The sequence below is a fragment of the Caretta caretta genome, chromosome 1, assembly GCF_965140235.1.
Source record: "Caretta caretta isolate rCarCar2 chromosome 1, rCarCar1.hap1, whole genome shotgun sequence".
NCBI lineage: Eukaryota > Metazoa > Chordata > Testudines > Cheloniidae > Caretta > Caretta caretta.
In genome coordinates, this window is record NC_134206.1 from 250819389 (window position 1) to 250833843 (window position 14455).

Here is a 14455-nt window from a genome sequence, read left to right on the forward strand (position 1 = left end):
CACATCACAGTGAAATCCATGACCTCTGCATGGCTTCATGCAGATGCACGAGGCACGGCTGTGCTAATGCAGAGAAGGGTATATGTTTCTAGGAGTGTGTGACTGCAAATAGGGCATGCCTGGCTGTGCACCATGTCATAAACAGGGAGATGACATCCAGTCAACATTACTTACCCCAATAGAGTGCACAAGGGTAAACAAACAGGTGAGTCTTAGTGTGAAGCAATGCAGTGTGGAATAGAAATGAGGACTGAAATTAATCCCGAATATATGCTTGTCCATACAAACCTTTTTTGATGTTAATTTTATTTAAAAATATCCACTTGCAAAGTCACAGGTGCTGGCCTCTAATTTTCCCTGAGGGTGCTCATCCCAGGTCATGCCCCCACTCCACCCCTTCCCCCAATGCCCCACCTCCTCCCTGCCTCTTTCTGCTCCTTCCCCCGAGTGTTCCTCTTCCCCACTCCTCTCCCTCCCCTGCAGCGCCTCCTGCATGCCATGAAACAGCTGTTCTCCAGCATTTAGGATGCATTGGGAGGGAAGGGGAGGAGTTGATCGGCAGGGCCACTGGCGGATGGGAGGCGCTGGGGTGAGGGGGAGAGCTGGCTGCTGGGGGGTGCTAAGCGCCTGCCAATTTTTCTGTGTGCGCTCCAGCCTTGGAGCACCCACGGAGTCAGCGCCTATGTTTAAAGTGGATTATCCAATTGGCCAGTTAATTCAGAAGAAGAATTGTGATGGGTGGATGTAGGACATTTTAATGGGAAAAACCTCTTCAGTTAGTGTGAAATACCCTTGTCATAGGCAAGCCATAAATGAGGCATGGATAGCTCAGAAATACACAGGTGATTAGTTCCTTAACTGTAATAAGGAAAGCAAACAGATACAATGCCTGCATAATTTATGTCGTGCAAGGGGATGGTTTTTTACACCCCTGAGGGACAAGTTTTGCTGACATAAGTGGTAGTGTAGACATGCCCTGAGTGCTGGACTCACTGGTCACCATGGAGGGATTCCTAGTTATGGTCATAACTGGAAAAATTTTTTTTGCCACAGATAAGCACCTTATTTAACTGTCTTTCTACTTTGCAGTCCCTAACAGAAGAGTGCAGCAGTAGTAGAATAAAACAAGACTACAACTGAAATACCATCTGAAACTGAACTGAAATGTCAAGCAGTCATTGTGAATTGTCATATTACATCAGTCTATACTGCAGCTTTATGTTGTAAAGAATGCACGTGCTTTTCTTTTTACCCAAGTGACTTAATTATTTAAATATTTTTCTGAAAGTATGTACCTGAATTAAAAAGCATGTCAGTCTTAAATGTATAATCTAGACTTTTTTTTGTTTACTAACAAACTTCACTGTCAGTACCTAGAAACTTTGAGCCAATCAGTGATTAAAATATGCAGATGGGAAGTACATAGTTCGTTCACCGTAGCATTAGTTTAACAGGAGCTTTTCATATGCATTGTAAAGATATCGGAGAACTTGCATGCCTTGTTCATGACTTGTGGTGCCATTGATTTGATAATCTCTCAGACGAAAGCTTGGATTAATTTTATAAATCAGCTAACCAAGTGATAAAACAATTGAAAGAGAAATTTCAGAGTTCATAGTAAACCAAAATTAGGATTGCAGGTTACCTGTAGTAATCTCTATTGGTCAAATTCAAGAGGAATTAAAAATAACTTTAAATTACTACCTATTAGGTGATGATTGTGTGGTTCAAAAAAACCACAACCCCACAGAAAATCTGGGAACGCAATTGTGATTTGAAGCTTCAGTAGTTAACTGTTCAAATATGTAGTGTGTAAATCTTGTTTAAATTCACACCAACAGTTCTATAACTTTTGGCAAATCAGTTAAGGCTCTATTTGCATATTGACTTTAAAATCACCCACTCATGAATATAGAATTTGAATAGGTTTATCATTGTGATAAGCCTTTGAAAAGATTTGAATGTAGTGTGATCGGATATTTTTTAGTAAATTCTCATGTTAAATTCTTTTAAGTTTGCAAGTATTAGCACTGAGTAACTTTTTTTTATTTACTTTTTGTAACTTACTTTAGGAGGGATTTTCAGACACACTCTGTTGGCCTAACTGTGCTTCCAGTTGACTTCAATGGAAACAGACTTGGGCCAATACTAAATGCTCTATAACAAGGGTGACCAAACTGTGGCTCTTTTACCATTAAAGTGCGGCTCACAGAGCCCCACACGTCCTCCCTTCCATTTTCCACCTACCAAACTGAGGGTGGGCGTGGAGAGAGCTCAGGACCTCTGCCTTGCAGCAGGGTGGTGGGGTAGGGGCTTCTGCCCAGCAGAGAGGGCGGGTCTCAGGGTGCACCCCAGCTCTTGAACTTCTGAAGATTTGTCCTATGGGGCTTGGAGGGTCAGTAAGTTTGGCCACCCCTCCTCTATAAGTCCACCCATTTAGCTTTTCGAAGTTGTGTTTTTGATTAGTAAAACACAGCCTCAAGAAGTCTTGAGATTCTAGTTTGGCAAAGTAACCTGAAGACCAACAAATTTGCAAGAAACGTGATATAGGTAACTGATTTAATCTTAATGACTTAACCAGAATTACTTATCCTTCTCTGACCCTGTGTGTCTTGTCTATTTAGACAATATTATTTCCTCGTACTCCACAGTCTGTCTGTGCATCAGTCTGTTGTCCCTTGTCTTACACTTACAATCTAAGTTCTTTGGGGCAGGAACTATTTATACAGTGCCTAGCACAGTGGGAGCCTGGTCCATGACTGGAGTTCCTAGGCACTACAGTCGTACAAATTACTACTACCATAATGTTCTCTCAAACTCCCTTCCTGCTTCCTCAGGCAGGGCGTGTCTTCAGCCTTATGCTTTTGTTCTTATGCTCATCTCTTCCTGCAGTTTGAAGAGGGAGAAAGAGCTGATGAGGGCTATGTCTACAGTAGCACTTCTGTCGGTAAAACTTTTTGTTGGTCAGAGTGTGAAAAACCACACCCCTGATGGACATAAGTTACATGACTGAAGCACCAGTATGGACAGCACTATGTTGGTGGAAGATGCTCTCCCATCAACAAAACTACCACAGCTTGCTGGGGGTGGTTTAATTATGCACCTGCATGGGAGAGCTGTGCTGCTGTAAGGTCTCTAGTGTAGACATAGCCTTAGATTTGAAAAAGCATGCCCTAAACCTGACCAGTACCTGATTTTTTTAGAAAAAGGATAAGCACGTGGCTAAGAGAGCAGAACCTGGATTCTGAAGACTTGTGACTTTTTTTATTGGCTGTTGGGAGACAAGATAGGAGAAATTTTCCCTGTTAGTCCAACAAATTAGAGAGATGACTTGTGCTTTTCCTGACATCAAACCTTGAGTCGCTTCTGTCTTGGGACCCACATGTATTGGAGGTACCCCCAATACCTCCATGCTTTTTAACCTGTTTGTGGGTGGAGAGGGTGGTGGTGCTGTATGGAGGTCCAGTTAGTATGCAACTGTCTTGGCAGGGTGGGGTTGGAAATAACACAGCTATGGGAGTGAAGGTATGGCAGGAGTAAGTAGTTGGCTTGGGGATGATCAGGCATCTTGGGGGTATCTGCCCTCAATTAATGCTCCATATTAACACCATCTCCTTAGCCCGAGACAAGATATTCTCTCCTCCCCCCCACCCCCCTTCAGCATCATTGACAGAGAGCAGATTGCTGTGGGAGCAATGCTCCCTCTGTCAAAATTAAGAATTTTTGTCCAAGAGAGAAGCTGACTCAGATGGAGCTGCTGGCTCTGCTCTTGACCTGCTTATAATTGCAGCTTTCCCCCCGTGTTGGCTTCCTTTGTAGAACCTCTGTTCAGCTTGAGTTGAAGGACACTTGTCTTTGGACATTCCTTTCTTCTGGCTCGTGCTGACTCCCTCCCTTTTGACACTTGATCACAACCATTACTTGTAGAGGTAACCTACAAGTAACCATTACTCTTGCGCTTCAGCTTTGGCTCAACAGGCTCAGGCCTTGTTCCCCTCTCCTGGGGTCATGTAGCAGTTTTTGATGTCAGAAGGGGGTCTCAGCGTGATGAAGTTTGAGAACCCCTGCACTAGTGTCTGTGTATTTCTCAAATACCATTAGACAAATTGTACAAATCTTTAACTTCAACAGCATATTAAAAGTAGCATTAATAAAATGTTTTGCTGTCTATATATGGTAGTAACAATTATTTGTATTGCTACTATTACCTGCATTTAAACAGATTTCTGTGTTGTTACTTTTACTAGATAGTAGTAATGTGCAACATTGATACACGACTTGGAGTTCTGTGATATTAAAATACACAATTATGTGACTAAACAGTATTTTAAAGCTATCATGCATAAAACATGACTCCAGTAAAAAAATCTTAGCAATTACAGTACTGTTTGAATATGACCTCAAGGTCACCGTGGTTTTACGGAGTTGTAATACAAACATAAATTACTTGGCAGTTCAGTTGTGCTTTTTCATCAGAGGCTAAGTGCGTCATAGACAGCTAAGTTTCAACACTTCTATGAAGTAGAGAATTGTTTATACCTGATTAACAGATGAGATAAATGACTTGCCCAATGTCTTACAATGGGTTCATCTAATTAGATGTTCTGTACACTTCTGCATTGGTTTTATCAACTGTGTACACAGGGTTCAGAGGTTTCTACTATACTGTTATCCCATGTTGCGGTAAAATGGGTAGGAAATCTTCTAATATAGACAGAACCAGTGAGTCAGTGGCAGAGCCTGAAAAGAATGCAGGAGACCCTGTTCCCAGCTCTTTCAAACTAGAAAGAACTTCTTCCAAACAGTAATACATTAAACATTCCAAATTGCACTTCAACATCACGCAACTTGAGGATGAGTTGGGCAGCAATCAGCATAGATACCCTCGACAGTGCTGAACAGTCTCCCAGAGGACATGTGCTTAGTAGAACTAAAAGGTGGTCTCTTAGAAGTAATTTCAATATTTGGCAGATTAACAGTTGTGCTGTCGCACAATTCAACAGCACCTTCAAACTTGGAAAGCTTGGTTCTCTGACATGGCAGCAGTTGTGGAATCTCTGGATTGTTATTCCTCTGTAATGTCTTAATAGCTCTGCAGATATTTCCCATGTTACTTTCTTTAATAGTTTAACAGATTTTTACTTTGTCTTTCATTTGTTGTCATAGCTACTGGCATTTTCTTAGCTTACTTCATTGAGTAAATCTTTGAGTGACTCTTTTGGCACAATAAAGGTTGGCATATGAGCTGGAAAAATTTAAACCATTCATTCAGTACACAAGCCTATCTTTATCTGTGTTCTGATTCACTGTAGCTGAAATAAAGTGAGATGGTCAAGAACTTCTGTGGTTATGTATGGGTGATAATACAACAGGGATGCAGGGTTGATCTGTGCTAATATCTAGCCTCTACTGGCTCTAGTAGGTAAACAGAAGCCATCCAGCACTAAATTATCAGAACCTAATAAAACAGGATTGAATCTTCGAGCAGGAGGGGCCAGTATGAGTGATTATGGAAGGGCATCAACTGGTGAGATGCCCAGATACTATCTCGAGTCTCCTACAGCTTTATGCCTATGCCCAGGAGGAGGATTAGAGTAGCTGAGAATAAACCCCCATCAACATGAGAGGATGGGTAAGTGTGTTCCTTTTTCCTCCCAGCAGCCAGAGAGAGGCTGGGATCCAAATCCCATGTTTGTGCTGATGCAGACCACACCACAGATGGTCAAATTATTTTCCTGATTACCTGCTAATTGCATTGTCTCAATCAAGTTATGAAAAGCTAGAGTCCAATCCTGGCCAGGCTCTTCAAACTAAGGAGACTTTGCTTCATTCAAGAAGTAGAGTAGACTAATGGTCCTATTTCAGGCTGGAAGAAGTCAAACTGGAAAAGCAGAGGTGGGAACACTGTTCTGGATAGGATAACCAGATGACAAGAATAAAATATCAGGGCACGGTGGTGGGGGGAAGGAGCAGCCACAGGCTCACAGCCCCCACCCCACTGGAGCCATGGGGGAAAGGGGGTATGTAGCCTGAGGAAGCCGTGGGTTGGGGGCGCAGAGCCCTGGCTCTGGCTGCAGCCCCACCGCAGGTCAGAGGTGCCCGGCCCCTGCTCCCGCAGCAGCCCAGCCGCGGGTTGGGGGCGCATGGCCCCAGCCCCCGCCACAAGCACATGGCTCCAGCTCCTACCTGCAGCCCTGCCGCGAGCCGTGGGTGCAGGGTCCCAGCCACAGCCCCGCTGCTCACCTGGGGGACAGTTCGCACCCACTGGGAAGCACCTGGCAGGTTCCTCTGGCTCCTAGGGTCAGCAGCGGCCAGCAGGATCTCCACTCTACATGCTGCGCCTGCCACAAGTACTGGCTCCAGCTGCCATTGCCTGGAAGCTGTGGGGGCGGGACTTATTTGGGAACATGAGTGGCATGCAGTGCCCCAGGGTCAGGGGCAGCCGGGGTGTGTGTGTGTGTCTGCGCCTGCAGCTCCCATTGGCCACAGTGGAGCCAGCGCTTGTGATAGGTGCACCATGCAGAGACTCTTCCTCCCCCCCTCCCCCAACTGGACATCGGTTGGAACGCAGGACAAACAACTAAATATCAGGACAGTCCGGATTTTATCGGGACGTCTGGTCACCCTAATCCTGGATGACTGCTAAAGCTGCATGTTAGCGCAAATGAAGAGGCACCCCAACGTCTACATTTTCAGCCTAGCCACAGAAAAGAAATGAGCAAGTATTTGGGAGTGTAATTGGTTTATTGTGAGGGAGTCCATAGTATTTTAACTTTGTTTGGGTTCTGTCTGTGACCTCTTGTATTAACTCATTAATGGACTTGTTTAGTTCTTTCTGCTATGCAATTTTGAAACCACAGATAAATGTTTAAGTTGGCAACCAATGAGTTTCTGCTTGGTAACCCCAATTTGGCAGGGACTTCTGGTTAAAGGTGGGCTAAATGCAAAACTATATGTTGTGCACGAGACAGCCCAATTTGTAAATGTCTGTGATCAAAGGCTTTGTGGGGGGGAATGTTGACTTATAGCACACACTTTGCTCCAGCCATCTTTTATTATTTTCTGTTTTCACAGCATTTTCTGGAAGGCAATTGAAACTGCAGTACCTGGGTGTCTACTGATGGCCTTCCAGTGCAGAACTACTGTTCTTGTTTGTAAATTGTGTATGCAATAGACATTTAAAGCGAAGTTTTGTCACTTAGCATTAAATACACTATTATTGCTTGTATATGAACCCCAGCACTTTTCTGTCAGCATAGCTGCAAGTTGGCTGGAAGTGTGATTTACCCTTCCCCTCCCTCACACTCTTAGCAGACATAGCTATGCTGGAAAAATTATGTAGTGCAGACTAAACCAAAGCACAAGTTAAACCAGTACAATTAAAATAGAATAGTTAACAATACAACACCCCCAACCCACTGTGGATGCAGTTATACTGGTATAAAGCACCTATATACTGGTATGACTTCTTCCTGTATGAGAAGAGGAAGTTCTTCTTTGAGTGATGGTCCCAGCTGCACCCCATTGAGAGTTTACGCATGCGCCCCATGTGTCTGGAGCCAGAGAATGTAAAAGTAGTTGCCAAGTATCAGAAGGGTAGCCATGTTAGTCTATATCCACAGAAACAACGAGGAGTCCATTGGCACCTTAAAGACTGACAGATTTATTTGGACATAAGCTTTCGTGGGTAAAAAACCCACTTCTTCAGAGTGAAAATTACAGGTACAGGCATAAATATACTGGCATGTGAAGAGAGGGCAGTTACCTTACGCGTGAAGAACCAGTGTTGCCAAGGCCAATTCGGTCAGGGTGGATGTGGTCCACTCCCAATAATTGATTAGGAGGTGTCAATACCAAGAGAGGGAAAATTGCTTTTGTAGTGAGCCAGCCAGTCCCTATTCAAACCTAAATTAATGGTGTTAAGTTTGCAAATGAATTGTAGGTCTGCAGTTTCTCTTTGAAGTCTGTTATTGAAGTTTTTTTTGTTGAAGGATGGCTACTTTTAAATCTGTAGTTGAATGTCCAGGGAGATTGAAGTGTTCTCCTCCTGGCTTTTATATGTTACCATTCCTGACGTCTGATTTGTGTCCATTTATTCTTTTATGTAGAGACTGCCATGTACATTGGCCAAACCAGACGGAGGGGCACTGCTGGCACATGCTGGCATATATCACATTAGTAGATATGCAGGTGAATGAGCCCCTGATGGTGTGGCTGATGTGATTGGGTCCTGTGATGGTTTCGCTAGAGTAGGTGTGTTAGCTTTTCAGGTGCCACCGGTCTCGTTGTAAAAGTAGTTGTGTGCATTGGTCAATGCACGTGCCCTGACTCACCCCATGCTTTTAGTTCAAGGTGATACAGGGTAGGATGGACTCACTGTATCTTCACACCATGCAGATGTGAGAAGGAACTGGGTTGGAATGGTTGGTATCTGTTTGCTTGTGACACACTTTCTCAAACGTGTATATAGTAAATTTTTAGAGATTTTTACTGTTTTTAGGTAGTTTCTAATAGTTTGAATAGAATAGCTAGTTTGGGGCCTGATTTTTTGTCTTTTACCCCCCCCCCCCATGCCCCACCCACATGTGGGTAATAGACTATGCTGAAGACCCCAGGCTTTAAAATCTGTGCCTCCTGTCTGCATTCCTTGTTGGTCAGCGATGAACATGAACGCTGCCTCTACTGCTTGGGAGAGGGCCACATTGCATCCAGGTGCAGTATCTGCCAGACGTACCCAAGAAGGTCAGGCTATGTGCCTCAGGACACATTTCATGGAAGTTGCCATGAGGCTTCATTCGAATACCAGCCAGGGACCCCCTATATGTTATCTTGAGACAGCCAAGAGTGCCCATCTGGCAAGAGTCCAAGTCCAGCACTATGGATCCTGTGCTAGGGCCTAGTTGGGAGACCCAAGCTCTCCACGCCTGTCCAGACCCTTCATTTCTAGGGAGATTGTACCTCCCCATATGAACATGCCGCATTTGGCTCACCACTCAACTCCTGCTCCGGCAATCCGCACACTTCCACCAGTTCTGACGGTACCGCCTATGGAACCCATCTCTGAGCTCATCTTCAGATGAGTAGGACGGTGGGCAGGGTCTGTCCATCACATGCCGCTGCCACCACCAGGACTACTGCAGGAAGCTACCTACACCATGGCAGTATCCTCTGGTGCAGCTGTCATGGAGCCATTGGTTTCCCATGCTATGGGGTCTTCTGCAACACCCTCCAGATTCGTCATGCTGCCCATATTGGGGACCTTGGCCACAATATCCGCCATTGGAACCCATGTGATTAGCAAGTGAGATTTCTCCAATTTCCCCATCCCATGCGCCTTCCAGCAGGTGCTTGGAACCAGTGATAGAAGAAGAGCCACTTAGCCTAGTTCCAGTGGTACCGATGGAGCAGGAGATGTTTCCATCTTCCTCTCTGGACATGGCTCTTGAGTCAGCATTCACCGCCTGATGTCTTCTGTCAGGATATAAAGCACCTTTATAACAGTGTACTGCATCTACACTAACGCTTTTACTGATATAACTATTTTGGTTTTAAAGAAAATCACCAGTCGTCCCCCCGTCCTCCCCGTCAAAATATTTACACTGGTATGTAACTTTTAAGAATAGATCAGGCCGTAGCAGGTAAGAAAGTAGTATATTAAGCAGATCTACATCGGTGTTTCTAAAAGTATTGGGCATGAAGAACTACCTGAAAAGATGAAGATGTATAAATTAAGTTGGGGAGGCTTTAGCAACACACTGAGAGCAGTAAGGGATGCATTTGATTTAAATTTCTGAAGGGGGCTCAACTTCTAAAAATTTGGAAAGCTGTCTTAAATAAAACCCAATTTAAGGGTAGCCTTGAAAAGCTCTCAGAAATCTACTGATGGAAATTGCCAAAAGCACAAAGTATCACTTTTCTTAATAAGCAAGCGTATGAAAATAAGGATTTTCCAAAGTAAGTGTTAGTGCTTTCTTCTCTCTCATCCTGTGGCAACTACTATTGTGCAAATGATTTAAAAAAAATACCAGGTTTATCGTGAAAACAAATCTTCGCTCTGACATGGCAACCTTAACGGCAACAGATTAGTGAAAAAGGGAAAACTTTACCGTATAAAATATTTAGAAGTTGTTGATAAATACAAATTAGAAAGTTGTGGGGTTTTTGTTGTTGTTAGGCATATGAGTGTGCTGGACATTGTGTACTCTACTCACCATAAAGTACAGTTATCCTGTCATCAGTCAATAGCTTATTGCAATGACACTACAATTAGCATGAATTTATAGTTTTGGGTTGGAGTCTAAAACTTCATTTTTAAAAAAAAATGTTTCTTGTAGATGTGATACCTACTAGTTTATTTTACACCAGCACAAGCTGGAGTTACACTGCAGAACAGTAACGATAGATAGATATTTCTAGAAGCGAAGCTAATCTAAATACTGATTCACCTCTATAGTTTCTTTAGTTGGAATAAGTTACTTAGCCGTGCATGAAACAGAAATGACGCTAAGGAAACTGGGTTTGTTACTTGGTAACATGGCTAATCTGGATTTGGCTACAAATATTTGACACTCATATCGGTGTCTGTGGGACAAGTAAGAGCTGTAATTTAGTTTTTTTCTGTTTGACAGGGATATTCTTTGTCCAGCAATTCCCGCTCCAAAAAACCCAAAACAAACCATATATCCCTATCCCCTAATAGCCAAACCTGAAGTACCAGATCCATAGGTTAATAAACTTGAATCTATCTGTTCTCTGTATATGCTCCCCTTCTGGGGTGTGTGTATGTGCAGGTTTTTCTTCTCTGTACCTATGTAATTTCTTGATAAAACTGATAGTCCTCATTACAATTACATCAATTTTAACCTGTTGTAAATTAAGTAGTGTGGGAAGTGAAGATATTGACAACTACCTGCCCTGCACAATGGTCTTCAGGAAATTTTAAAATTGATATCAATGTAGCAAAATACAGATTTCTTGTTTGCTTCTTTTTGATATATGAAGACCTGAAAATAATCTGAGAAGTATCAGCAACATCAAATCTTGTCTTCCTTATTTGTGCTGGAGGACTCCTCAGAAGTCTAGAAAGTTGTGGGAAATAAGGCAGCCTTAAATAGAAGGGGTGGGATGTCAGAATTATTTAAAAAACAAACAACCCACCAAAAAAACCCCAAAACCACTCTTTCCTCATGTGTTTGAGTTAAAAACAAACACAAGACAGTGTTTAAAATTGCAGTTAATAGTTTAACAAATACAAAAAATACATTCAGTTGAAGTTCCTCTTTTATGAGGTCAGCCTACTAATTTTCTCATCCTACAAGTTCTCTCTTTGGTTTTTACTGGACAAGACCCGATACTCTTAATGTAAAGACAGGCAGAACAAGTTTGTATGGGGGGAAGCAACTTTCAGGCCTTCTTTATATAAAATAACAAAACAAACTTTTCTTGCAGTTTTCCTTTAAATGTTAATCCATTACATACTTTTACAGCCTTGTTTAGTGGATTCTTTTTAATAGCTCCCCCAGCAGAAATAGAAATATGCTAATCATTCAGTTGTCCCACTTACTAAAATTTATAAAAGTATATCATGCTGGTATATATTCTGTTTGATTTCACAAGCTGATTTAAAATGAGCCTTTAATAATTTGAAAATGTATCTTTTGATGCATATGGTTAGCCAATTATTTGAGGCCTTGCTGGTTGTTTTCATTAGGAGAAGAAATTGATAGGTATTTCTTGGATGCAATCCTGTTTCATTATAAAGAATGTACACAAAGTCCTGAATGCTGTAGGACTCGAACAGGAGACAGTTTCCCTGCTCAGTTTTCCAAGCCTTTTTTTCTCAGCAAGCACTTGACCCAAAGAAGCTTTCTCTTCGCTTTCTCTCGGGGTTAGTCTATACCAGTGGCTCCTCAACCTTTCCAGACTACTGAATGCCTTTTGAGGAGTCTGATATGTATTGCATACCCCAAGTTTCACTTCACTTAAAAACTACTTGCTTACAAATCAGATATAAAAATACAAAAGTGTCACAGCACACTATTACTGAAAAATTGCTTACTTTCTCATTTTTACCATATTATAACATAAATCCATTCAAATATAAATCTTATACTTACATTTCAGTATATAATATGTAAAGCAGTATAAACAAGTCATTGACTGTATGAAATTTTAGTTTGTACTGACTTCACTAGTGTTTTTAATGTAGCCTGTTAAATTAGGCAAATATCTAGATGAGTTGTTGTACCCCTTGGAAGACCTCTGTGTACCACAGGGGTACACACAACCCTGGATGAGAACCACTGGTCTGTGCTAGTAGACTTTGCTGGTACAGTTCTACCAACAATGTACCTTAGGGTATGTCAAGGTTCCTCCCCACTCTGAACTCTAGGGTACAGATGTGGGGACCTGCATGAAAAACCTCCTAAGCTTATCTTTACCAGCTTAGGTCAAAACTTCCCCAAGGTACAAAATATTACACCCGTTATCCTTGGAATGGCCGCTACCACCACCAAACTAATACTGGTTACTGGGGAAGAGCTGTTTGGACGCGTCTTTCCCCCCAAAATACTTCCCAAAACCTTGCACCCCACTTCCTGGACAAGGTTTGGTAAAAAGCCTCACCAATTTGTCTAGGTGACTACAGACCCAGACCCTTGGATCTTAAGAACAATGAACAATCCTCCCAACACTTGCACCCCCCCTCTCCTGGGAAATGTTGGATAAAAAGCCTCACCAATTTGCATAGGTGACCACAGACCCAAACCCTTGGATCTGAGAACAATGAAAAAGCATTCAGTTTTTTACAAGAAGACTTTTAATAAAAAATAGCAGTAAATAGAAATAAAGAAATCCCCCCTGTAAAATCAGGATGGTAGATATCTTACAGGGTAATTAGATTCCAAAACATAGAGAACCCCTCTAGGCAAAACCTTAAGTTACAAAAAAGATACACAGACAGAAATAGTTATTCTATTCAGCACAATGCTTTTCTCAGCAATTTAAAGAAATCATAATCTAACACATACCTAGCTAGATTACTTACTAAAAGTTCTAAGACTCCATTCCTGTTCTGTCCCTGGCAAGAAGCAGCATACAGACAGACACAGACCCTTTGTTTCTCTCCCTCCTCCCAGCTTTTGAAAGTATCTTGTCTCCTCATTGGTCATTTTGGTCAGGTGCCAGCGAGGTTACCTTTAGCTTCTTAACCCTTTACAGGTGAGAGGAGCTTTCCCCTGGCCAGGAGGGATTTCAAAGGGGTTTACCCTTCCCTTTATATTTATGACAGGGTATGTCTACACTACGAAATTAGGTCGAATTTATAGAAGTCGGTTTTTTAGAAATCGGTTTTATATATTCGAGTGTGTGTGTCCCCACAGAAAATGCTCTAAGTGCATTAACTCGGCGGAGCGCTTCCACAGTACCGAGGCAAGCGTCGACTTCCAGAGCGTTGCACTGTGGGTAGCTATCCCACAGTTCCCGCAGTCTCCGCTGCCCATTGGAATTCTGGGTTGAGATCCCAATGCCTGATGGGGCTAAAACATTGTCGCGGGTGGTTCTGGGTACATATCGTCAGCCCCCCGTTCCCTCCCTCCCCCCGTGAAAGCAAGGGCAGACAATCGTTTCGCGCCTTTTTTCCTGAGTTACCTGTGCAGACGCCATACCACGGCAAGCATGGAGCCCGCTCAGCTCACTTTGGCAATTAGGAGCACATTAACCACCACACGCATTATCCAGCAGTATATGCAGCACCAGAACATGGCAACGCGATACCGGGCGAGGAGGCGACGTCAGCGCGGTCCCGTGAGCGATCAGGACATGGACACAGATTTCTCTGAAAGCATGGGCCCTGACCATGCATGCATCATGGTGCTAATGGGGCAGGTTCATGCTGTGGAACGCCGATTCTGGGCTCGGGAAACAAGCACAGACTGGTGGGACTGCATAGTGTTGCAGGTCTGGGACGATTCCCAGTGGCTGCGAAACTTTCGCATGCGTAGGGGCACTTTCATGGAACTTTGTGACTTGCTTTCCCCTGCCCTGAGGCGCATGAATACCAAGATGAGAGCAGCCCTCACAGTTGAGAAGCGAGTGGCGATAGCCCTGTGGAAGCTTGCAACGCCAGACAGCTACTGGTCAGTTGGGAATCAATTTGGAGTGGGCAAATCTACTGTGGGGGCTGCTGTGATGCAAGTAGCCCACGCAATCAAAGATCTGCTGATATCAAGGGTAGTGACCCTGGGAAATGTGCAGGTCATAGTGGATGGCTTTGCTGCAATGGGATTCCCTAACTGTGGTGGGGCTATAGACGGAACCCATATCCCTATCTTGGCACCGGAGCACCCAGCCGCCGAGTACATAAACCGCAAGGGGTACTTTTCGATAGTGCTGCAAGCTCTGGTGGATCACAAGGGACGTTTCACCAACATCAACGTGGGATGGCCGGGAAAGGTGC

At 43.3% G+C, this 14455-nt stretch overlaps 1 protein-coding gene across 3 annotated transcripts in view; it reads left to right on the top strand.

Annotated features, from left to right (window-relative positions):
- The window catches only part of TRIM24 (tripartite motif containing 24), a 144633-nt gene that overhangs the window by 24372 nt on the left and 105806 nt on the right, over nucleotides 1–14455 (top strand). The gene's annotated exons all lie outside the window — the stretch shown is intronic.